This window comes from Notamacropus eugenii, chromosome 4 (assembly GCF_028372415.1).
Source record: "Notamacropus eugenii isolate mMacEug1 chromosome 4, mMacEug1.pri_v2, whole genome shotgun sequence".
NCBI lineage: Eukaryota > Metazoa > Chordata > Mammalia > Diprotodontia > Macropodidae > Notamacropus > Notamacropus eugenii.
The window spans coordinates 261,581,859-261,605,524 of record NC_092875.1 but is presented as its reverse complement, the minus strand read 5'-3'; the positions used below and the strand labels follow the sequence as shown (position 1 = coordinate 261,605,524).

The 23,666-nt window shown below is 36.4% G+C and overlaps 1 protein-coding gene across 3 annotated transcripts in view; it reads left to right on the top strand.

Moving 5' to 3' along the window:
- NOL4 (nucleolar protein 4) overlaps window positions 1-23,666 on the top strand; it is a 439,542-nt gene that overhangs the window by 92,092 nt on the left and 323,784 nt on the right. The gene's annotated exons all lie outside the window — the stretch shown is intronic.

Below are 23,666 nucleotides of genomic sequence, written 5' to 3'. Positions count from 1 at the left end.
GGGGAAATGAGGAAAGTCTTACCCTTGACCCTTCTGTGGCTCTTCTGTATTGTCTAGATTGTATAGCTGGAGAAAGAATTGAAAAAAAATTAGCAGTTGAGTGATCCTCATTCTGAGTCTTTTTCCTGGGATCCTCTGTTGGTAAGAGAACTCTGGCTCTGTAAAGTAATTATTTGGTAGTTTGATTGGCATGACACAGAATAAGTAAATTAATTTAGGTAGTATTGTCACTTTTATTATATTGGGTTGGCATAATCATGAGTACTTAATATTTCTCCATTTGTTTAGATGTCTTTGTGTGAAGAGTGTTTTGCAATTGTGAGCATATGGTTTCTGTGTATTTCTTGGTAACTAGACTCCCAAGTATTTCATATTTGTCTGTAGTTATTTGAAATGGAATATTTCTTCTGCTGGGATATATATGGAGATGCTGATGATTTGTATAAGTTTTTTTCATATTCTACAACTTTGATGAAGTTATTGTTTCGGTTAGTTTTTTTACTGATTTTCTAAGTAGAGCATCATATCATCTGCAAAGAGTGATAGTTTTGTTTCCTTTTTGCCTGTACTTATCCCTTTAATTTCTTTTTCTTGTCTAATTGCTATAGTTAGCATTTTCTAATACAATATTGAATAATAACATAATAATGGAAATTCTTGCTTCAGCCCTGATCTTATTGAAAAGGCTTCTAGTTTATCCCCATTACAGACAATGCTTGCTCTTGGTTTTAGATAGATACTATTTATCATTTTAAGAAAAGTTTCATTTATTCCAATGTTTTTTGGTGTTTTTTTTAAAAATAAGAATGGGTATTATAGTGTATCAAAAATTTTCTGCATTTATTGATATAATCACATAATTTTTGTTAATTTTTTATTGATATGGTCAATTATGCTTAAAGTTTTCTTAATATTGATTCAGACCTGCATCCATGGTATATATTTAGCTCAGTCACAGTGTATGACCTTCGGGTTATATTGCTGTAATGTCCTTGACAGTATTTTATTTAGAATTTTTGCATCAATATTCATTAGGGAAATTGGCATGTAGTTTTCTTTCTTTGTTTTTGCTCTTCTTGGTTTGGGTGTAAAGAACTATATTTACATCATAGAAGGAATTTGGTAGTACTGCTTATTTACCTACTTTTTCAATTGGCTTTTAGAATATTGGAATTACTTATTCTTTAAATGTTTGGTAGAATTTGCTTGTAAATCCATCTGGTTCCATTTTTTTCCTTTTAGGGAGCTCATTTATGGTTCGCTCAATTTCAGTTTCTGGGAGAGGTTATTGAAGTGCCCTATTTCCTATACTTTTAATCTATGAAATTTATGTATTTGTAAATATTCATCTATTTTTAAAACATCAGTTTTATTTATTGTTATATAGTTGGGCAAAATAGCTCCTAGTAATTGCTTTAATTTCATTTTTACTGTGTATTCACTTTTTTCATTTTTTTATGCTGGTGATTTGTTTTTCTTTCTTTTTTAAAAAGCAAATTAGCCAATGGATTATCTATTTTTTGGTATTTTAATAAAATCAACTCTTTTATTTATTACTTTTTGCTGTTAATGTCATTAATCTTTAATTTTCAAGATTTTTACTTTCAGTATTTAATTGGGATTTTAAATTTATTTTTTATTTCTTTTTTTTATCTGCATGCTCAATTGATTGATCTCCTCTTTTTCCCTTTTATTGATACAAATGTTTAGAGACATAAATCTTCCCCTAAATACTGCTTTGGCTGGATTCCACCAGTTTTGATAAATTGTCTCCTTATTGTCATTATCTTTAATGAAATTATTGCATGTTTCTATGCTTTGTTCTTTGACCCTTTCATTCTTTAGGATTAGATTATTTAGTTCCCAATTAATTTTTAACTCAAATTTCAAATTTAATCCATTCTGCAGTGAATGTTATTTTTATTGCATTGTGGTCCAGAAAGGGCAAATTTAATATTTCTATCTTTCCGTATTTGTTTGTCAGATTTTTATGCCCTAATACATGGTTAATTTTTGTGAAGGTGCCATATGTAGCTCAGAAAGAATTATATTTCTTTCTATTCCCATTCAGTTTTCTACAGTTGTCTATCATGTCTCAGTTTTCTAAAATTCTATTCATTTCTTTAACTTCTTTCTTATTTATTTTATGGTTAGATTTCTGTAGGTCTAAGAAGAGTAAATTGAGGTCCCCTACTAGTGTAGTTTTACTGTCTATTTCCTCCTGAAATTAATTTAATTTCCTTCAAAAATTTGAATTCTATGCCATTTGGTGAGTACATCTTCAGTACTGATATTAATTCATCGTCTATGGTACTTTTTAGCAAAATGTAATATCTCTAGTTGTCTCTTTTCATTAAGTGTGTTTTTACTACCACTTTGTTTGAGATCCTGATTGCTTCCCCTGCCTTTTTTTACTTCAGCTGAAGCATAATAAATTCTGTTCCCATTCTTTATTTGATGAATTTCTATATCCAACTCTGTTGTATGTGTGTATTTATGTAATATATTGTGTATGCAATATGTAATAATATAATGTATGGAAATGTAATATTTCTGTATCTAACTCTGTGTATGTATATATGTAATATATAGTATGTAGGATAGTTAAATATCTGTAACTATATCAGTCTATCTATCTGTCTATCGTATCTATTGAATCTATTGCATCCATATATCTATCTATCATCTATCTGTCTATCTATCTATCTATCTATCTATCTATCTATCTATCTATCTATCTATCTATCTGTCTATCTATCTATCTTTCTATCTTTGAACCAGTTCAGCTAAGAGGGAAATTCAAATGTTTGCTTTCTTTCCCCTCATTTTGACCTCCATTTTAAACTTTTCCTATTTTACTTCTTTTATGTAAGATAATTTTCCTCATTCCTTCTCTCCCTTCTCCTTTCTTCCAGAGCATCCCTCTTTCACATCCTTCTGATTTTCTTTTGAGATCATCCCAACATGATGGACTAACACTGTGCTTTTTGTCTAAATAGACTTCTTCTAACTGCCCTAATGATGATAATGTTCTTAGGAATTCCATGTATAATCTTCCCATTTGAAATGTGAACAGTTTATTCTTAAGACCCTTTTGATTTCTCACTCTCCCTCACTTATAGCTGCCCATGCTCCCATCCTGCTTCTGTGTCTCTGTGAATCTTGCATGGTCCTGGGATCTTTGCAGCTTGAGCTGATTTCAACATACTCATCCCTGCCTCTACATACAGAGGCAAGCCTGCTGGTAGAGGTTATCAGTCTGTGTTTTTCCATGAAAAATGAAAAGGAAGTCAGAGTCATCAATATTATCTTGTCTCCAAATTCTGTTAGAAAATGTCTTCCTTGTTGCTTCAATTCCCCATCATCAGTACTGTGAAAAATCAACACTAGAAGGGATACTGGATTACACTAATACCTACACATGTGAAGGAAAGCCCCAGGTGAGAGAATGATCAAAACTCTCAACTGTCCCAGGCTTTGCTCTTCCTGTGTCTTTAGCTCTCCACTTTTGCTTCATTCCCTTAGTTCTTTCTGAGACTGTGAACTGAAACAACTTCTTTGACCTCCATGCCTGACCTCATAGATATGTTGGCTGAGGTGGAGATAAATCCCTTTTCTCCTTGGATCAGATAAGATGAAACTGGAATGTTTGAAAGGGGAAAGTTACAAGTAAACTGAAATGAAACAAGACAATTCAAAAGCATAGAAACAAATGTTTGTTCTTGTTGTTAGCTTGTTTTTATAGATTCCTTTTCTAAGGTATAACAACATCGTTATGTGGCTGGAACACAGCTTCTTACTCGCTTTGCCTCGGTCTTATTTTTGCCTCTGCCTTTCTTGGGGATATCTTCGAATGATCGGGTCAGTCTAGACTAAAGTAGACAAGTTAAAAATGCTGTTAGGCCTAGTGAGATTTTCAGTCTTTTCTCAAACCTGTTCTGTTTCCTAGTTCTGAATATTAGGGTGGTCCCCAAGGTTGTCCTTGCTGACCCTAGAATTTCTTGTATCATTCCTTACCTGAAAGCTGCTTCCTTTATCAGTTCTGCCCTCTCCATTACTCCTCTCCCACTAGAATTTTTATCACTCTGGATACATGAAAGTCTTGTCTTCTTCCCTGAACATGTCTTTTTTTTCTTGCGTCATTGACCAGATGCATGTGCTATAGATGGTTCCACAATTCAGCATGCATTTATCACAGGCCTCCTCTGTAAAATGCACTCCAGGGATTCAGAGATGAGCACAATGCACACAGTGTCTATGGAGCTTACAGTCTTATCAAAGGATAAAACCAATATGTAAATAGTTATACCAAAAGGCAAAATATATTCAAGTACTATAAGAGTAGGGCAGCTAAGTGGATAGAGTGCCGGGATAGAGCACCGAGCCTAGAGTCAGGAAGACTCACCTTCATGAGTTCAAATCCAACCTCAGACTTAGTAGCTGTGTGACCCTCAACAAGTCACTTAACCCTGGTTGCCTCAGTTTCCTCACCTGTAAAACAAGTTGGAAAGGAAAAAGGCAAACTACTCCAGGATCTTTGCCAGGAAAACCCCAAATAGACTCACAAAGAGCTGGACATGACTGAAAAATGACCAAACCAAACTATAAAAAGTACAGGTGTCACAGAGACTCATAAGCAGAAGCAATTTCATCCAGTTGGAGGCCTCATAAAAAAGGTGTGTCAATTAAGCTGGACCTTGGAGAATCGGTATAATTTTTTGAGGGTCATATATCAGCATTTATTACTTAAAATCAAGAACAGGTTATGAAGGAGGTGGCGGGGTTAGGGGAGAGGGAAGAAGGGAAGAGACAGGGAGACGAGAGTCTCTCATCTGTGTCCGTTCTAGACAGGGTTGATCTTGATTTCTGAGCCTTAGTCCAGGACACCTTATGAAGCATATGATAAGATGGAGTTCTAGGGGGTATAGGTTAGAAAAACATTGGGGGTGGCCAGAGTTACACATCCAACCAGAGGTGGAGACTGGGGTTCTCCTTGGATTGGTAGCACCACTTCTTTTTAGGAACTGAAGCATAATGATACATTCCACCCCACTTATTTCAGCTCTTATAAAACATTCTTGTATAGTCTTCATGCTAAAGAAGTCTTTCATTTTCTCTCTAACTTCTTGTACTTTGCTTCTAGTTTCTTTGAATAAGCATCTAACTTGTAAGCTGCCTGCTCAAGAGCTGCTACTTGCTTCTCAATTAAAGCAATCTGATCCAGATAAGGCTGCCTATTTCTGGTTGAAGTCCTTTAGGTTTCTACTTGTGTTTACTGCAATATCTTTCATTTCTAGGTACTTCAAGCTAGTCACTTTGTTCGTATTTTCCAGAAGTTTACAGACTTCACTGGTGGTTGTCAGATTACCCATCAGGTACATGTTCATTTTGGAGAATATGTCCTGGCCCAGCCCCCTGATGTCAGCCTCGGTGGGCTCCATAGCCTCCTCAACTGTCTCCATCAGAGCATTGTCTAGGCCAGGAAAGGAGGAAGGAGAAAGGATGGAGAGGAAGGGTAGGCATGGGGGAGGAGGAGGGGAGGGAGGGAGGGGGATGAAGAGGGGAGGAAAGGGAAGAGAACAAGGAAAGGGAGAAAAAGGGAAGGATGGAGAGTCGGAGAGGGAGATCGATGGATATACTTTTGACAAGGAGATATGGGGTGAAAGGATTTTCTAAGCACTTGTTAGATTTCTATGACCAAGTTTCTTCATTTAATATAAATAAAACAATCACTTATTAAGAATCTACTTTGTACCAGACACTGCACTGACACTGGGATGCAAAATGAGACAGACTTTACCTTCATGGGGTTTGCAGTTTAATTGGTGAATGCCATCAGGGCCTAATCTCTTTAGCAGGCTATAGGTGGCTTCTCCTATGGGCATACTCTTCCTTGGAGCTTGCCTTTATTACAGAGACAGGCATCATTCCTTCCTGTACCAAAGCTCCAGTCCTCTGTTGCAGGGATGAGGAACCTTCATAGGATTGAAGTTTAGATTCACTCAAAGGGCTACACTTGAGGACCTAGAGGGCCACATGTGGCCTCGAGGCCTCAGGTTCTCTACCATTGCTCTGTTGGATACCTTTCTAAGTTCTTTTTTCATGTTTGTGGAGCAGTAGGGCCCCAGTGACTGGGAGGTCCAGAGCTCAGTGAAGCCTTTACTTACACTTCTGAGGTTCTCTCTCTATTCTTTTTTCATTTCTTATTTAACCGTCACAAAATAGTTCCATATTACTACCCCTCACATACTATATATTCTCGCCAAAGTGACCTGCTTGATGCTTCCTGCCCATGCCATTCCATCTCTGTCTCCATGCCTTTGCCCAGGCTGTCCATTATTCCTCTGATACACTTCTGCCTCTTAGAATACCCAGTTCCCTTTAAGGATCAGCTCCAATGATATCTCTCCCATGGGGGTTTTGTTGATCTCCCCAGTTAATGTTGTCCCCTCATCACCCAGTAAATTACTTTCTGCTTACTTAATGTAGTGGAGAGAGAGTTGGAGATAGGAAGTTCCTCTTCTTACATATAGTGGATATGTGCCGTTGGCCAAGTGTTCTAAGCGGCTCTCTAAGACTATATTTAAGTTGCAGAAAAGGTACTGACTCACAGTGGTAGTGGGGATTTTCTCATTTTTTTCCTAAACTGAGGAAATCATAGTTCAAACCTCTAGCCCTATGTTTTGTATTTATAGTATTTATTTCGGTATATGTTGTTACACGGGTAGGATAAAAACTCCCTGAGTGAAGATACTATTTCCTCTTTGTCTTTGTATACCCAGTACCTAGCACAATCAATTAATTGTCAGTTAATACAGTCAATTAATAAATGTTTGTTGAATTACATTAAATTGAGGTAAAAATCAATAACAGTTATATAATACTTATAAGAGTGAAGAGGGATGGCTAGATCAGTATTCTCCAAACTTTTTTTATCATGTATCCCTTTGAGACAATTTTTTAACATTCACTCTTAAAATAAATGTATATGTATTTTAAAATTAGTTATGTATACTTCTTTTTTTACTATTTTAAAAATTTTATTCATTTATTTTTAGTTTTCAACATTTACTTCCATAAGCTTTTGAGTTTTTAATTTTCTCCCCTATCCTTTCCCACCCAAGACGCATACAATCTGATAGAGACTCTACATATACATTCACATGAAACATATTTTCACATTAGTCATGTTGTAAAGAAGAATTAGAACTGATGGGAAGACACAGGAAAATGAAGAGACAAAACAAAGCAACAACAAAAAGAGAGCAAATAGTGTGCTATCATTTTCCATTATGAGTCTTTTGGAGTTGTCTTTGATCCTTGCATTGCTGAGAAGAGCCAAGTCTATGGAAGTTAGTCATCTGCTCACTTCATTCAGCATCCCTTGATATAAGTCTGCAGGTTTTTCTGAAGTCTGCCTGCTTATCATTTCTTATAGCTCAATAGTATTCCATTATATTCATATACCACAACTTGTTCAGTCATTCTTGAATTAATGGGCATCCCCTCAATTTCAGATTCTTGGCCATCACAGAAGAGCTGCTATAAATATTTTTGTACATGTGGGTACTTTTCACATTTTTATGATTTCTTTGGGATACAGACCTAAAATTGGTATTGTTGTGTCAAACGGTATGCACAGTTTTATAGCTCTTTGGGCATAGTTCCAAATTGCTTTCCAGAATGGTTGAATCAATTCACAACTCCATCAACAATGCATTATATACATATACTTCTGACTCAAATTATGACTCACTCTGTCCCACAGAAAATAAGAAGGAAGGATCGGTACTTTTATTCATAGGTCATTGCTCTGGACCAGAGAATGACCTCCAGGAGCTATCAGCCATAGGTTGAAGTAATCTGGTGGACAAGAGAGACATAGAAAATGAGTTTCCTACAGGCTTAGCAAGAATTTCCTCAATGGCACTTGCACAGATATTTCTATTGGTACTTGTGTAATGGTTAAGTTATGAGTGTTTTGAGGAGCTAGAGTGGAAGAGGGCAAGTTGGGCGCTTGAGCATTTGAAGTAAAGAGCAGATTAGGGGAAGGTGGGGCCACAATCAGTGAAGGAGTGATGTGGTTGTTTAGGAGACAAGCCCCATGACTGGCTATTGTGGGAAGGGTGGGATACAACTCATCTTTCATATTGTTTGATCACATACTTTTGGGAAGTTCAGGCCATGCTCCCCTTAGGTTTGTGCCATAACTTGAGTTTTGGAGACCTCTGGGGTAGACAAGAGTTAACATGAAAGAGATGAGATTTTCAGTGGACTATAGGATTAATAAAAATTAATAGCATGATATGTCATTTAAAAAATCCTCACATGATAGAATACATTAAGATAGCTACAATGAGAGTCCATACCAAAAGAAGTGTTATTTCTCTTGTATTCTGCCTTGATCAGAACACATCTGAGGCATTGTGCTCAGTTCTGCATGCCACATTTTTGGAAGAACATTAGCAAGCTGTAATGTGTCCAGAGAAGGGTTAGTAAGATGGTGGTCACTAAAGAGGATGAAACTGGGGGTATTTAGCTTGCGAAGAATAAAATAACTTTCTTTCAGTCCTTCAGAATCTGTCTGTCACATGCCATGGGGCAAATGATTTGCCTTCTTCTTCTTGGCTCCAGAAGGCAGAACTAGGAAAAATTTATAAAAGTTGTACCATCACAAATGGAAAACCTTCCAATTAGAGCTATCCAAGAGTGGAATGAGTTACCCAAGATTTTGTGTTTCTCATCACTGGAGGTCTGTCAGTGAAGGGTAACCAAGGAGAATGAGGACTGAGAAAAGGCCATTGGTTTTGGCTGCTGAAGAGATCAATGGTAACTTTGGAGAGAGTGGTTTCTGTGGGAGGATAAGATCAGAAACCGGTTTGTAAGTATTGAGTGAGAGAGAGAGAGAGAGAGCATAGACTCTCAGAGATGAGAGGGATCGCAGATGTCATCTTGTCTACACTTTACCTGAGCAAATAACTGAGCAAACTGAGCAAATTATTTGCTCAGGTAAAGTTTGAACAAGGTGATACCTGAGATCCTTCTCCTCTCTGAGAATCTGTGCTCTCTGTTACTTCTTACAATTCGGTTTCTTTACAATCCAGTTTCTGACCTTATCCTCCCATAGAAACCACTCTCTCCAAAGTTACCATTGATCTCTTCAGCAGTCAAACCCAGTGGTCTTTTCTCAGTCCTCATTCTCCTTGACTTCTCTAGCCTTTGACACTGTTGATCACACTCTCCTCCTTGATACCCTCTTCTCTTTAGGTTTTTCAGGATGCCATAACCTCCTGATTCTCCTCCTGCCTGACTACTCCTTCTTTGTTTGCTTTGATGGATCATCATCCAACCCTAAGTGACCCTAAGGGTTCTGTCCTAGGTCACCTTTTCTTCTCTCTTTATATTACTTCATCACTTGTTGACGTCTTCATCTCCCACGGATTTAATTACCATCTCTATGCTGATGATTCTCACATGTATCTGTCCTGCCCTAACCTCTCTACCTGACCTCCAATCTCACATCTCCAATGCCTTTCAGATATGAACTGAATGTCTAATAGACATCTGAAATTCAACATGTCAAACTCTGAATTCATTTTCCCCCCAAACCTTCCCCTCCTCACCTTCCCTGTTATTATAGAGGACAACACTATCCTCCCAATCCCTCAGGCTCATAACCACAAGGCACACTTGATTTCCCATTATCTTTCACTCCTATATTCTATCTGTTGGCAAGGCCTGTCAGTTTCAACTCTACAACATCTCTCTTATACACATCTTTCCATCCCCTGATACTGTCACCACCCTGGTATGGGCCCTTATTGCCTCATGCCTAGATAATTGCTATAGATTACTTCTGGTGAGTCTACTTGCCTCAAGTCTGTCCTCATTCCAATCTATCCTCCACTCACCCACCAAAGTGATTTTACTAAAACTGCAGGTTTGAGCACATCAATCCTTTACTCTGTAGTAAACTCCAGTGGCTTCCTATTACCTTCAAGATCAAATACAAGATGCTCTGTTTGGCATTCAAAGACCTTTTCATCACCTGGCCCTTTCCTCCCTTTCCAGTCTTCTTATACCCCTCTCCCCAGTGCATGTTCTTTAGTCTAATGACACTGGCCTCTTGGCTGTTCCACAAAAAAGATACTCCATCTCTTGACTCAAGGCATTTTCTCTGGCTGACTCTGGTACCTGGAATGCTCTCTCTCCTCAACTTTGCCAACTGACCAGTCAGGCTTTCTTTAAGTCTCAACTAAAATCCCGTTTTCTATAAGAAGCCTTTCCCAAGCCCCTTTAATTTAAGGGCCTTCCCTTTGTTAATGATTTCCTATTTATCTTGAATATAGCTTCTTCCTACTTGTTTGCTTGCTGTCCCCTCCATTAGATTTGTAAGCTCCTTGAGGGCAAGGACTACCCTTTGCCTCTTTTTGTATCTCCAGTCCTTAGCACAGTGCCTTGTACATAGTAGGTGGTAAATAAAGCTTTATTGACTTACTGACTGTTTTGCAATACTCTCTGTAGGGGTGCTTCTGAAATTAGGACTGGTTTTGTGGGGCAGATTTGCCTTTCCCTAAGGTACAGATAAAGTACTGAAACCAGAAAGACCTGAGTTTTTGTCCTGCGTCTGAAACGTGGGTTAGCTAGGTGGAGCAGTGGATAGAGGGCTGGGCCTGGAGTCAGGAAGACCAAAATTAACATCCGACCTCAGACACTTACTAGCTGTGTGACCCTGAGCAAGTCACTTAATCCTGTTTGCCTCAGTTTCCTCATCTGTAAAATGAGCTGGAGATGGAAATGTCAAACTGCTCTAGTATCTTTGCCAAGAAAACCCCAAATGGGGCCCCCAAGAGTCAGACATGACCGAAATAACAGAGCAACAACAACAACAAATCAGAAACATACTTGCTCAGTGTCATCCAGGGCTGATCATTCCATCTCTTAACTGTCTTGGTAACTTTCTAAGATTATCTGTTGTAGAGAAGTAACCTGCCTTAGTAGTAGTAAGAGTGTCCTTATCTAGAATTTCCCTCTATCAGTGAAGCCATAGGCCCAATACATTTAACTTTGAGCTGGTTGTGATATATTGTATAGTTCATTCATGTATTATTTTATTGTTTCTTTCCTGCTACCTCTCTCTACCATCTAAGTATTCTGATCATAGTTGTCCATTTTAGGTTGCTACAAGGTCAATGCTGGGTTTATGGCCTCCTTTTTTTTCCTTTTTATTATGGTTGCCTTTCCATTGGTTATAAACTCTGTAGGTCATTTATTGGGGGCCCAAAAGACCCCACTGCCCAAACATACTTTTTTCCTGTCATCCTACCTTACATTCTGCTGTCATGAAGTCATTACTTTGAATCAAAGCAATATCTGCTGCTGTTTTAAAAACATAAATGCCAGCAAGAGGAGCACCATATTAAACTATAAGTGAAAATAATAGTTAATTGTTGAAATTTTAAGATTTGAACTTTTTAAAATTGTTGTTGAAAGAATACAAATTCATTTATATAATTCTTTATCTCCATAATAAAGAAAGCGAGCACTGAAAAGGGGGAAATTTGGAGAAAGGGAGTGTATGGGGGGTGTCAACTTAGGAAATACATTAAAATGATGGCTCAGGATCAGCTAATCCTGAAGAAGCCCCAATTAAATATTTAGTTTACACACACACACACACACACACACACACACACACACACACACACACACACACATGCACACACATAAAATACAAAATTAATTATATACAAAAATGCATAGTGGAAATTAATTTTATATAATTTTTTGAGTATACATATACCACATACACATATTATACATATTTCTTTTCAAAACACTCTTTTTACAAAGGCACTATTCAGATAAATATTGTATGCTGTCTCCCTCCTTGGAAAGGTAAATGATTAGGTAATGTGCTTGCATACAAAGAGATAGCTCCTACCAACATAAGCCATACAACATGGATACTCTCTCAGCTCCCCAAAATGGCATACAGAGATGTATGTAAGGCAGTAGGCTGAGTAGAACCATCTTGCAAAATATTTCTTGGGGGCTCAAAATCAAATTTTGTTCTATGGCCTAGATGGGATCTCATTATGAGCCTTCTACTTTTTTGATACCTACAATATAATGTTAAAAAAAAAAATATTGCTGCATGCAGTAATACACGAGATCAAGAAAGTGTTCAACAGAGGTGTTAACACATTTGTTTCAGGAAATACTTTGACACAGTGTTTCCTAATGCGACAACTTTTGAGATGGAGCAATTATATTGCTTTCTCTTTCTCCAGATGTTAACTTCCCCCCCAAGCAACACATCACAGACTTATTTTTCTCAAAGTCTCCGTATTCCAGCCATGGGTATCATCTCTCTAAATCTTGTGTCAAATTTACATACTTTTGGATCTCTAGCTTAATTTGATTGTTTCTAGTGCTTTTGTCATTCTGTAGCCATCTGAAGCCATAGATTTTATGCAAGTAGCACATTCTATGACCAGTTAAATATAAATCTCCTTAAGGACAAAGGGTATTTTTTGTTTAAATTAATCTTTGTATCCCAAGCACACAGCCCAATGCCTTACCAATAGCAGACAAGCAATATATTATTTCTTAACTGAACAGTTGCACAACTGTTCGTACCCAAGGCATCTACTTCTCCACATCAAATATTAGATCTAGACATAAAGCACGCAGCATTAAATTGCAGTTACAGGTTAGGACAAGCCTATCATGTTAAGTAACTGAATAAAATGAGTCTAATCAGACTGTGGATGGTACCAGATGTGTAGAACTTCTCAGGGGGAAAAGTAAGATTTGGTGTCACAACAATTACGTTTGTTAATGAACCAGTATTAAAGCACTGTAATATTGTGGTTCATTGATGTCAATTGCTTCATTGTCCATGAAGGTCTGGAAAGAGTCATCAAAGGGGAGAAAAACATTTAAACCACTAGCCCTGTGATCCTCAGAAATTGATTGTTGGGGACTTGAGAGACAAGAGAGTATGCAGAGTTTAAAGCCATTAGAGGGAATCCAAAGAGTCAGGTGACAGCAAAACAATAAAAGTCTCATCAGCTAGCTTACATCACAGTCAACATCAACTCATGCATATATTTTATTAGACAATATCCTTCCATTCCTCAGACTAGTCCCTATCTGCAGGCTAAATATTTTGGGAAATTTCACTTGCTTTTCCAGGTTAACTTGATGCTATCAAATGATGTGATGTATTATGTACAAGGTAGTCTGAAAGAGTTAAAACTCTTGGGAATACTTTTGGAAGAGCATGACCCCAGAACCATAGAACTGAGGGAAGCAGTAAGAATAATTTAGTCTGAGCTCCTCCTTTTACAGATAAAGATGCTGAAGGCAAAAGATTGAGTGACTTACCAGAGGTCACACCACTAGTTAGTGGCAGGTCCATTGCACATACATTCTTTGTGGTCATTCATTGAAGTTTTGGAATTAAAAAAACAAAACACCTTTGCATTATTTTGGAATTCTATCTATTTTGGACTTCTATCTAAAAACACTCCCTTAAAGAATCAACCCTCCAAAATGAATATGAAAACAGCATCAGGATCCAGTAATTTAGCGAATCAGGATTTTAGGGATTAACAGGAAAGAGGTATAAAGATCTGAATTTAAAGAATATGGGTGGGTGGTGTTTGTGTGAAGTGGTGTTCTGATACTTTTTTATATTAGCTAGGGAGATAATGGCTCTGCATATTTAAATTTTATATTTGATTATCTATGACACCAATAGTACACTTAAGTCCTTATGTCTTCAAACATTTATGATTTGCCAGGGCTTAGTATGTTACCAATGAATAGCTTTATAATGATAGTGATATAGTTGTTTAAGGCTTGCAAAGCATTTTACATATATTATTTTATGCTTATAATAACTCTGAGAGATAGTTACTATTATTATTTTCCTTTTACAGATAAAGAAAATGAAGAAGACAGAGGTTAGGTGACATGCCTGGGGTCACACAGCTAGTTTCTGAAGTAAAATGTGAATGCACATCTTTCTGACTCCAAATGCAGTATTCTTATCAATAGGTTACCCAGTTGCACAGCTATATGCATTTTAGTAAAAAAGGATGGATAATGATTTTGGGTTATATAATGCACTTCTTTAATAAGCATTTTTATATTCACAAGAGAATCTATATAGTCAGTTATCTCTGCACAATGTATCAGAAAAAATTTATCCTACTTGTCATAATGAACTAATTATAAACTTTCTCTTGTTAAGAACCTAATCACTTGTCTCTAATCAGAGCCATACTAAAGAGATATCAAACATCTAATATCACCCTTCTTAAGAATCTAGTTTCTGTCATATCAGTTGTACATGGTTGTGATATAAAGATAATTTGGAAATTATGATAACACATTATGAGCTTGTTCTAACATGTAGCAAGTTTTAACAGAAATATGTTAAAACACATGTTTTAGATACTGAAATTATGTACAAATGCTATATTGTATTAACATTTACCACTGTTTATTCTAAGCACTATTATTACCTCCAAGTTCATAAAGGACACATACCTCCCTGGACTCAATGACAGTGCAGAACCTACTACTATATAAGAATATGCCATCTCCCTACTTAAAGTATTCCATCATGGCAAAAGCCTGACCTTTGAGAAATTTAATATTATGGTTGCGCAAGAATCACGTTTTGTTCCAAAACAGCCAAAAATTTTAACTTTTATATGTTAACATTCAGTATGTGAAAAAGCAAACTTGTGGTTGGAGGAGTCGGTCCCTTAGGAGGCATTAAGAGTTTTGACCTGGAATAGGGGAACTGAGTAGTTGAATGTGTGTGTGTGTGTGTGTGTGTGTGTGTGTGTGTGTGTGTGTGTGTGTGTGTGTGTGTGTATGACAGAAAGAGATTGAGAGAGAGAGAGAGATAGAAAGAGAGAGAGAAAGCATGTATGTGCATGTGTATTTTTTTCTCCCTTCTTTCTCTCTCTCTCTCTCCCTCCCTCCCTCCCTCCCTCCCTCTCTCTCTCTCTCTCTCCTATGAACCATTGGAGTAGAGGTCACAAGAACTGGGTTTGTTTATTGGGTCTAACAAATGCCAGTTGTACATCCATGGAAAATCACTTAATCTTTCTGAATCCATTTCCTTATCTATAAAGTGAATAATAACACTAGTATTGTCTACCTCATTGGCTTATTTTGAAGAAGCAATGTATATATACATATGTATATATGCACATATGTATATATACACATATATATACATACAGCAAATATATACAATGTATACATATATATACACATACACATATGTAGGTATGTATGTGTGTATATATATAATTTATTTGGCTTCTAGTACTTCACTTAATCATTATGAAGAATGTGAGGGGTTTGGAACAGGTGTATAAATATGGGGGTTTGGGCAAGATGGCAACAAGTGTGGTTCTGGAATAAATATAAATTGGGTTGGGAAGATTTAGGACAAATAGACAAAACAATATATTTAGAAGATGAACCTTTTCTGCCCTATTGATTTTTGCTTTTATCATTGTTTCTAAAACATGCTCAAATATTTTTTTCACCCCAAATATTTTCAGAATCACCAAAAAAGTTGAAGCGCAGTTTTCCTTTTGTGTTGTTAATACCTTGCTATTTCCTGTCTTATAAATGTGAATATAAAGCTGTTCCTGGCTGCTTTCAGCGTGGTGATCATTAGCATTGTTTTTTTGGTGTTTGGCTTATGAAATTGCCATTGTCCAGGCAGAAATGTTTCCAGAAACGTCTCACCACAAAATCTAGAAGTTACTATGTAGAAATATGGTGATTTATTTCTACTGTTCATGTTTTCTCAAGGACTGAGAATGCAATTTGGCATCTACTGGGTGGGATTTTCAAATCTGTATACTAGTTGGAAAACAAATACAAAAATTTAACTGTAAAAATTTAACTGCAAAAGTTCTGTCAATGGCATTGTGTGAAAACTATGGACCATGCTGTTTGTGTAGGTCCTTATAATTCAAATAAATGGTTCTTCCTAACATAAATTATCTTGTTTGATTTTACTTAATTTAAAAGTAATTTATGAGAAATTAATGTCCTATAAAATATTACTTGTGTACACACACACACACACACACACACACAGGCACACATATATATATATATATATGTATTGAAGACTGTGTTGGGTGGAAAGTAAGAAGCATATTGGAAGATGTCTTTTTTTAATAATTTCAACTAAAGTTTCTTGAATTTAGTAATCATATAATTTCTTGAATTTAATAAGATGAATCAATTCTATGTTCAGTTATTACTTTGACCTCATGGTCTTGATAGTAGCCAGCAGAAGGAATGTTATGGGTATGGCCTGAAAGCAATATCTGCCAGTGGTTCTATGAGTGAATTCTTTAAATCTCTTGTTTGCTCTTGAGACATGAAGGTAATTTTTGTCATGTTCTATTTTCAAGTGTGGATTGTAGAAATTGATGAGATAATGTGGGTCATGTCCATTTCAATGAATGCAAGCATAGAACCCAACAGCAACTAAACTGGGTTTAAAAAATTAAGCTATGGGTGAATGTAAATGTTAATGAAATGTAGAATAGGAATTCTGTTTTTTTCAGGCTTCTATTTGTTATTGATAATTGGTTTGGTTCATTATTTCCATGATACTAATGAGTGTATGATGACATGGTGAAAGTTTAGCTGGTGGAGCTTTTAATTGGCTGGATTTTTGTAAACTGTACTGAAAATGTGCACTAATTCTCATGAAGAACTTTAAGTTAAAAAGTGCTATTTAAGTGTATATTTCAACATCTCTGTACTTTTTATCCCCAGACCCTCAACTTATGCATCCTTAACAAATGGGTTTTTATGAAGAATTAGTCCCTTTGTTTCTTTAAAAGCAAAGAAGTACTTGAAGCATTTGCAAGACTTTGTGCCAATTTTGAGCCCATTTAAGTGCTAAGATAATTTCATGATCTTATAATTTTATGCATATTAATAATTTTATTAAGACAACCAGTGACTTCAGGATGCTATTTTTTACCCACTAAGAAGATTCTTGGCAGTAGGGGAATTTCCAACTCCCAATTTCTCTTTTATATGTTATTATTCTTTGATACTTCAATGAATCTGTAATCTTAGTGATATGAGCACTTCTCCAGTGATGCCTTTACACCTTCTCGCCAAGTGCAATTTTTTTCCAAGTCTTCCCATCTAGAGTATACCCAACATGCTGAGAGATATGGAGGGAGTGGGAATTACTCTGTCTTGTAGACACAGCTCTGGAGTCATAGTAGCTGAATGTGAATCTTGCCTTTCTTACTATCTGATCCCTTTTGGCTCCAAATATATGATCCTCTGAAAAACACATTACCTGACAACCACTATAGCATATAGCTATCCATCTGTTACCTCTTCCTCTTACCACATGACTAGACAAACTTTCTTTTCCAAATACAGTTCTGTAATATCTTTTATACTGACTCTTGTATGCCAGTTTTTAGTAATGCCTTGCAACCTATTGATACCAATCAAGCATCTCATATTACTCTTTGAATTTTAACAGTTTTAACTCTTCAGACTATTATTTCTTGAGTAACAGCTATCAATATAATCAACAAGAATGTATTAATCACTGTGCAAAACCCTGGAGATAGAAAGAAAAAATCACTGCCCTCAAAAAGCTTAGATTCTAAAAAGGGAGATTTCATATACACACACATATACACACACAAACATGCATGAAGCAGTTGATACAAAATAATAAATACCAGGTGGATGGAAGGTAACTCAGGGGGAAGATACTAGCATTACCAAAAGCATATAGCTGTTGAAAAAGATGAGGTTTTTGTTTCAGGATCTTGGGATCACTGAATATTCCATACTATTTCCTAGATAAATTCCAGTTCACCTTTTTTTCTACTCAGTTCTGAACCTGGCTCGTTGTTTATTTGCTTTGTCTGTTAAAGATAAATTTACTACAAGATTTTTGATTTGCTAAATTGGACTCTCTTTGGATGATTCTAAATAATTACTAATCATTAATTAATGATTAATCATTATTAATATGACTTTCCATCCTTGGAATTATTTTAGTTGCTTTCACTTTCTAATTGATCCAAGAATATTTTAAACTACTTTGATCAAAATGTCACCATTTTTTCCAATAAAAACTAGCATTTTTATTTAAGTTTTTCCAAGTGTTATACATGTTATCTCATTTGATCTTCACAACAACTATGCAAAATAGGCCATGTTATTCTCCCCATTTTACAGATAAGGAAACTGAGACAAACAGAAGTTAAGTGACTTTCCTTGGGTCACACAGCTAACAAATGTCTGAGGCAAGATTTGAACTTAGGTCTTCCTGAGTTCAAGGTCAGTACTTTACTGCAAGAGCAGGCTTTCCCTTTTCTTGATGGGATCTTCATGTCACCCTCTAAAGAGGCACACTGAAATGGGAGTCTCAATTTCTTTTTGCATCTTTGAAAAATCTTTTTAAATTGATCCATTAGACTGGTAGATCAGAGGAAATGCTTTAGACATAGCATTCTTAGATTTCAAAAAAAAATTAAAAATTTCTCATGCTGCCAATCTTTCTAAATATGTTAATATAGTTAGAGACATAACTCTGCATTGACCATACTAAATTCATTAATTGGTCAATGTCAGCTTTGAGGAATGTCAATTTGAATGTTCCTGGAGTGTAGATGTCTTTCACTTTGTGCTATATAATGTTTTTTTTTATTAATGTCATGGATGAAAGCCTTGATGACACTCTTATCAAATTTGTAAATGAAACAAATCTGGGAAGGATAGGAGACAAAAGTCAGGATCCCCAAAACTCAATTAAATAGAACAATGTTCCAAAAATGAAATATCATAGAGATTAATGTAAAGTCCTACATTTGAGTTAAAAAAATCATATTGATAAGTACAAAATGAGAAAAGATCTATGGATAATAATTCATGTTAAAAGAGATCTGAGGGTTTTAATGGACTACAGGTTCAACCTGGGAAAAAGTTGACATGGCAGACAATAAAACTAATGTGATCTTGGGTTCTATAATATCCTCATTATGGTACTTCTCCAGCTTGAACTCACATTTGAGGATTGAGATCCCAAAGAATGGGCTACTACCTCAGGGTCTATGGAGAGTGCTGTATTCTGAGCCCCCATTGGTGTGCTGTCCATTATTAGTCATTGTAGTAGGCTCAATTACTTTCTTTGTCAAGAAATAACATGAAAACAATTCTCCCCATAAGCAGCTTTAGGGATGGGGAATTTACAGCCTTGACACCACATATGGCCCTCTGAGTCCTAATCCAAACTTTGCAGAACAAATCCCCTTAACAAAAGGATCTGTTCCATAAAACTTGGACTCAGTCAAAAGGCCACATCCAAGTATCTAGAAGGCCCTGTGTGGCTGTGAGGCTACAGGTTCCCTACCCATGAAGGGGAAGTAGTGAACAGATGGCTGTATCTGATATCAGGAAGATGTGAGTTCAGATCCAGCCCCAAACACTTAGTAGTTGTATATACTTAGGCAATTCACTTAATTGCTATCTGCCTCACTTTCCACATTTGCAAAAATTTGGATGACACCTACTTCCAAGGGATGTTTTGAGAATAAATGAGATAATATTTATAAAACATCTTACAATCACTAAAGTACTACGTAAATGCAATACGAATATACACAAATATACATGTATACACATAATGTATATACACATATACATTATATACACATGTATAATATGTATTGTTACTATTACTATCAGTCAGACAATAAACATTTATTAAGCACCTTCTAAATGTCAGGCACTGTCCTATGTACCAGATTGTTGTGTTTTTGTGGACACTGGTGTTTTTGTTGTTCCACTCTGAAGAACAATTTGGAACTATGCCCAAAGGATTGTACAACTAATGCATACCATTTGACCTAGCAAGATCACTATTAGATCTATATCCCAAGGAGATCAAAGGAAAAAAAGACCTATCTGAATAGGTCCTAAATACAAAAATATTTATAGTAGCTCTTTTTTGGTGGTGGTAAAGAATTGGAAATTGAGGGGATACTCATCAATTGAGGAATGGCTAAATAAGTCTTGGTGTTGTTTTGTGTTCATCCTTTGTTGCCGGAGAAGACCCTGCCATAGGAGAAATGATGACATGACTTGCACATGACTTTGTTTTGGGTGAGGGAGGGCTGTGCAGGTCACCAGCCTCACTTCTCCTCCAGAGCCATCTGAATCCAGTGACTGGATATTCATCAGGATGATTGGAAATGACCTAGGATGCACTGGGAGACCTTGGGCCCTTTAGGCCAAGGTCTTTGCAGGCACTCACTTAGGGTGAGGTAATGCCCATTCGTTGAATAGGCCTGTTTCAGAAGTAGCCAGAGCATGGCCCCTTTAATGAGGTCAAGAAAAAGAAAGACATCAGGCTGGGAGGGAAACATCAGCAGTTACTATTGATGATCACTGTAAAGTATAAATGATTTGGGTATTATTTTGCTGATACACACATATACTATTTACATACATACATACGTGTATATATGATGGTGATGCAACACTATTGAGCTATAAGAAATGATGAACAAGCTGGTTTAAGAAAAACCTGGGAAGACTTACATGAACTGATACAACATGAAGTGAGCAGAACAAGGAGAATATTGTATATAGTAACAGCAATATTATAACATTTATCAAATGTGAAAGACTTAGCTACTCAGATCAAGACAGTGATACAAGACAATTCCAAAGGACCAATGGTGAAAAATGCTATCCGCCTGAAAAGAGGGAACTGATGAACTCTGTGTGCAGACTGAAGCATACTTTTTTATTTTCTCGATATTTCTTATTTCCTCTTGGTATTTTTTTTGCAATATGGCAATTATGAAAATATAATTTGCATGATTCCACATGTATAATTTACATATTGTTTGCCTTCTCATTGGGTGGGGGAGAGGCAGAAGGGAGGGAGAGAATTTGAAACTCAACATTAAAAAAAATATTGTTTTTAGCGTAGAGCAGTCTCTCCCACAGATGCCTTCAGTGTTCTTGGGGAAAGTGAACTCAGGCTGAAAGCATAATAGTAGTGAGGCATTTACATATGGTGCACATGTGGCAAAAACAACTCAAAACTCCTAGCATGGGGGTCTAAAAGTTCTTCCCTCTTTGTAGAATTCAGGTGCATCTCTTTTTGAGTGTTGTGTTTCTGTCCAGCAGATTTCTCAGTTGAGCCATACTGTGATTAACCATTTCTCAATTCACTGTTTGCTCAAATTATACAAAACCCTTGATAAGACCTTCCAAGTCAAATCAATGTAGCCTCCGATAGTGGTGACTTGAATGTGAAGATGGGAAATGGTGAAGATAGGGAGAATTAGGGAAAACATGGTTCAGAAAAAAGGTAGGCAGTATGGTCTAGTGGATAGAGTCACTTAAAGACAGAGAATTGAAGACAGGAAGATCTGGGATTTCAAACTCTTTTTAGCTATTTTAGTCTAGGAAAATCACTCTTTTCCAATTGAGGACATTGGTAAAATGCTAAATCTATGATCCTGTGCAGAAAGGCCACTTGTAGATTATATAGACAATTTGTCCTTCTCTATCATATAAACTGTGTTTGAGAAAAGAATTAGACGTGGCAAGGATCACCCACCACATCCTGGGCCATCACCAGTCATCTTGATTTTTGTTTTGTCACTGGACTTTGATGATTCTGGAGGAGAGACTACAGCTGATGACTTTGCATAGCTCTGCCTCACTCAAATCCAATTCATGTTCAAGACAAAACATTAGCCTTGTGATATAATTGTGATATAATTCTCTTTGAGAATGAAGGACAAACAACAGGAACTCTCCATGGTCCAAATATCTTCTCTGCTGCCAGGGATCATATTTTATTAAATTGCTTCCTGTCTTGAGAGTCTGTCTTTCTGCATCCATGTCTTTCTGGAGTGTGAGTCTCTGCTGAACACTGGATGAAAATTTATCCTACTGTCCAAGTAGCACCCCTCTCCCCACCTTGAAAGCTACGTGGCTGATGATGGAAAAGGAGAGAGAAATTCCCTCTTTTCCCTTCAGTGATCCGTCGGTAGCTTTCAGCTTAAAATCTCTTTCTGCTGACATTTTCCAGGGTTTAGGAATTTGAAGCCCATGGAGATATGGCTAAGTTGTATGCTCAGCAACTCATATCGTTCCCTTCTTAACTCAGTCAGAGAGGTATTTATATCTAATGAAGGGATCACAAGATGTGATCTTTTGTTAATATAGTAAAATGTCATCACATGGGATTATGTTGTGTGACAGCCTCAAATGAGTGGGAGTGGAAGACATCCTCCCAACTGTACCCTACTTGCTATTACATTAGTAGAAATCTATTATCTAAAAAGAGAGATGACAGTCCTTTTCTACTCCCCCCCCCCCAAACATTATCTTTCCTACTTTCAGTTTTACAATCTACTTTTTAGAAGCAATATTACCAAACTAGAGTACACCCAAAGAGGTTGGTGAGGGAGTAGTTAGGACTGTGCTAAATAGGGACTGATTGAATGAATGTAGAATATTTAGCTTGAAGAAGGGAAGGTAGGGCAAATGTGATAGCACCCTTCATTCAATCAAATGAATGTCAAAAGAATTAGGCTTGTTTTCATTGGACTCAGAGAGCAACATGGGAAAAAATTAGTGTAAGTTGTGGAAAAGGTAGATTTGGTCTTTATAATTTAAAAAACCATTCCTAATAATTAGAACTCTCTAAATGTAAATTGACTTCTTTGGGGTATTGTTTCTTTTTTCAGTGTAAGGTTGGATAAAACATTTATGGAATGTTTTAAATGATATTTCTCATTAGGTGTATGCTGTACAATATTACCTCATTAGATTCTAACTCTAAGATTCTGCTTTTTTTTTTCTACATATAGCCTGGACATTGGTATATTTTCACTGTACAATGGTTTTTGTTGTTGTTCAGTTGTTTCTATAACATCTGACTCTTTGTGGTCCCATTTGGGTTTTTTTTGGCAAAGATACTAGAGTAGCTTGTCATTTCCTTCTCCAGTTCATTTTACAGATGAGGCAACTGAGGCGAACAGGTTAAGTGACTTTCCCAGGGTCACAATGCTAGTAAGTGTCTGAGGCCAGATCCTTTGAATTCAGGAAGAGTCATCCTGACTCCAAGGCCAGCATTCTATCCATTGCACCACATAGCTGCCTAAGACATTGATTTACTACCCATAATTACAGTGTTACTCTATTTAATTTGAAAAATTGTAGTCAGAGTCAGGAAAGTCAATGACAGGTACCACCACCAACTTATTATATGAACTTGGGTGATCCAACTAAACTCTTTGTACATAAGTTTATTAATCTGCCAGAGAGTGCTGATAAATTCTAACACCAGTTCTTTCACAGGATTGTTGTGATGATTCAGTTAAATAATGGATGTGTACAATAATTGTAGAAATGTAAGATATTGCAACAAAATCATATCTGTGCTTTTCTAGGAAATTCCATTTGTGTGTATACACACAATATACATACATATGTATATATGTAATATACATATATACATATTTACTTATATATTTAATACAGAGGTGCTCATTAGCTTAGTGTAATTTTTTGTTTTTTAATAACTAGTATTAGATTAT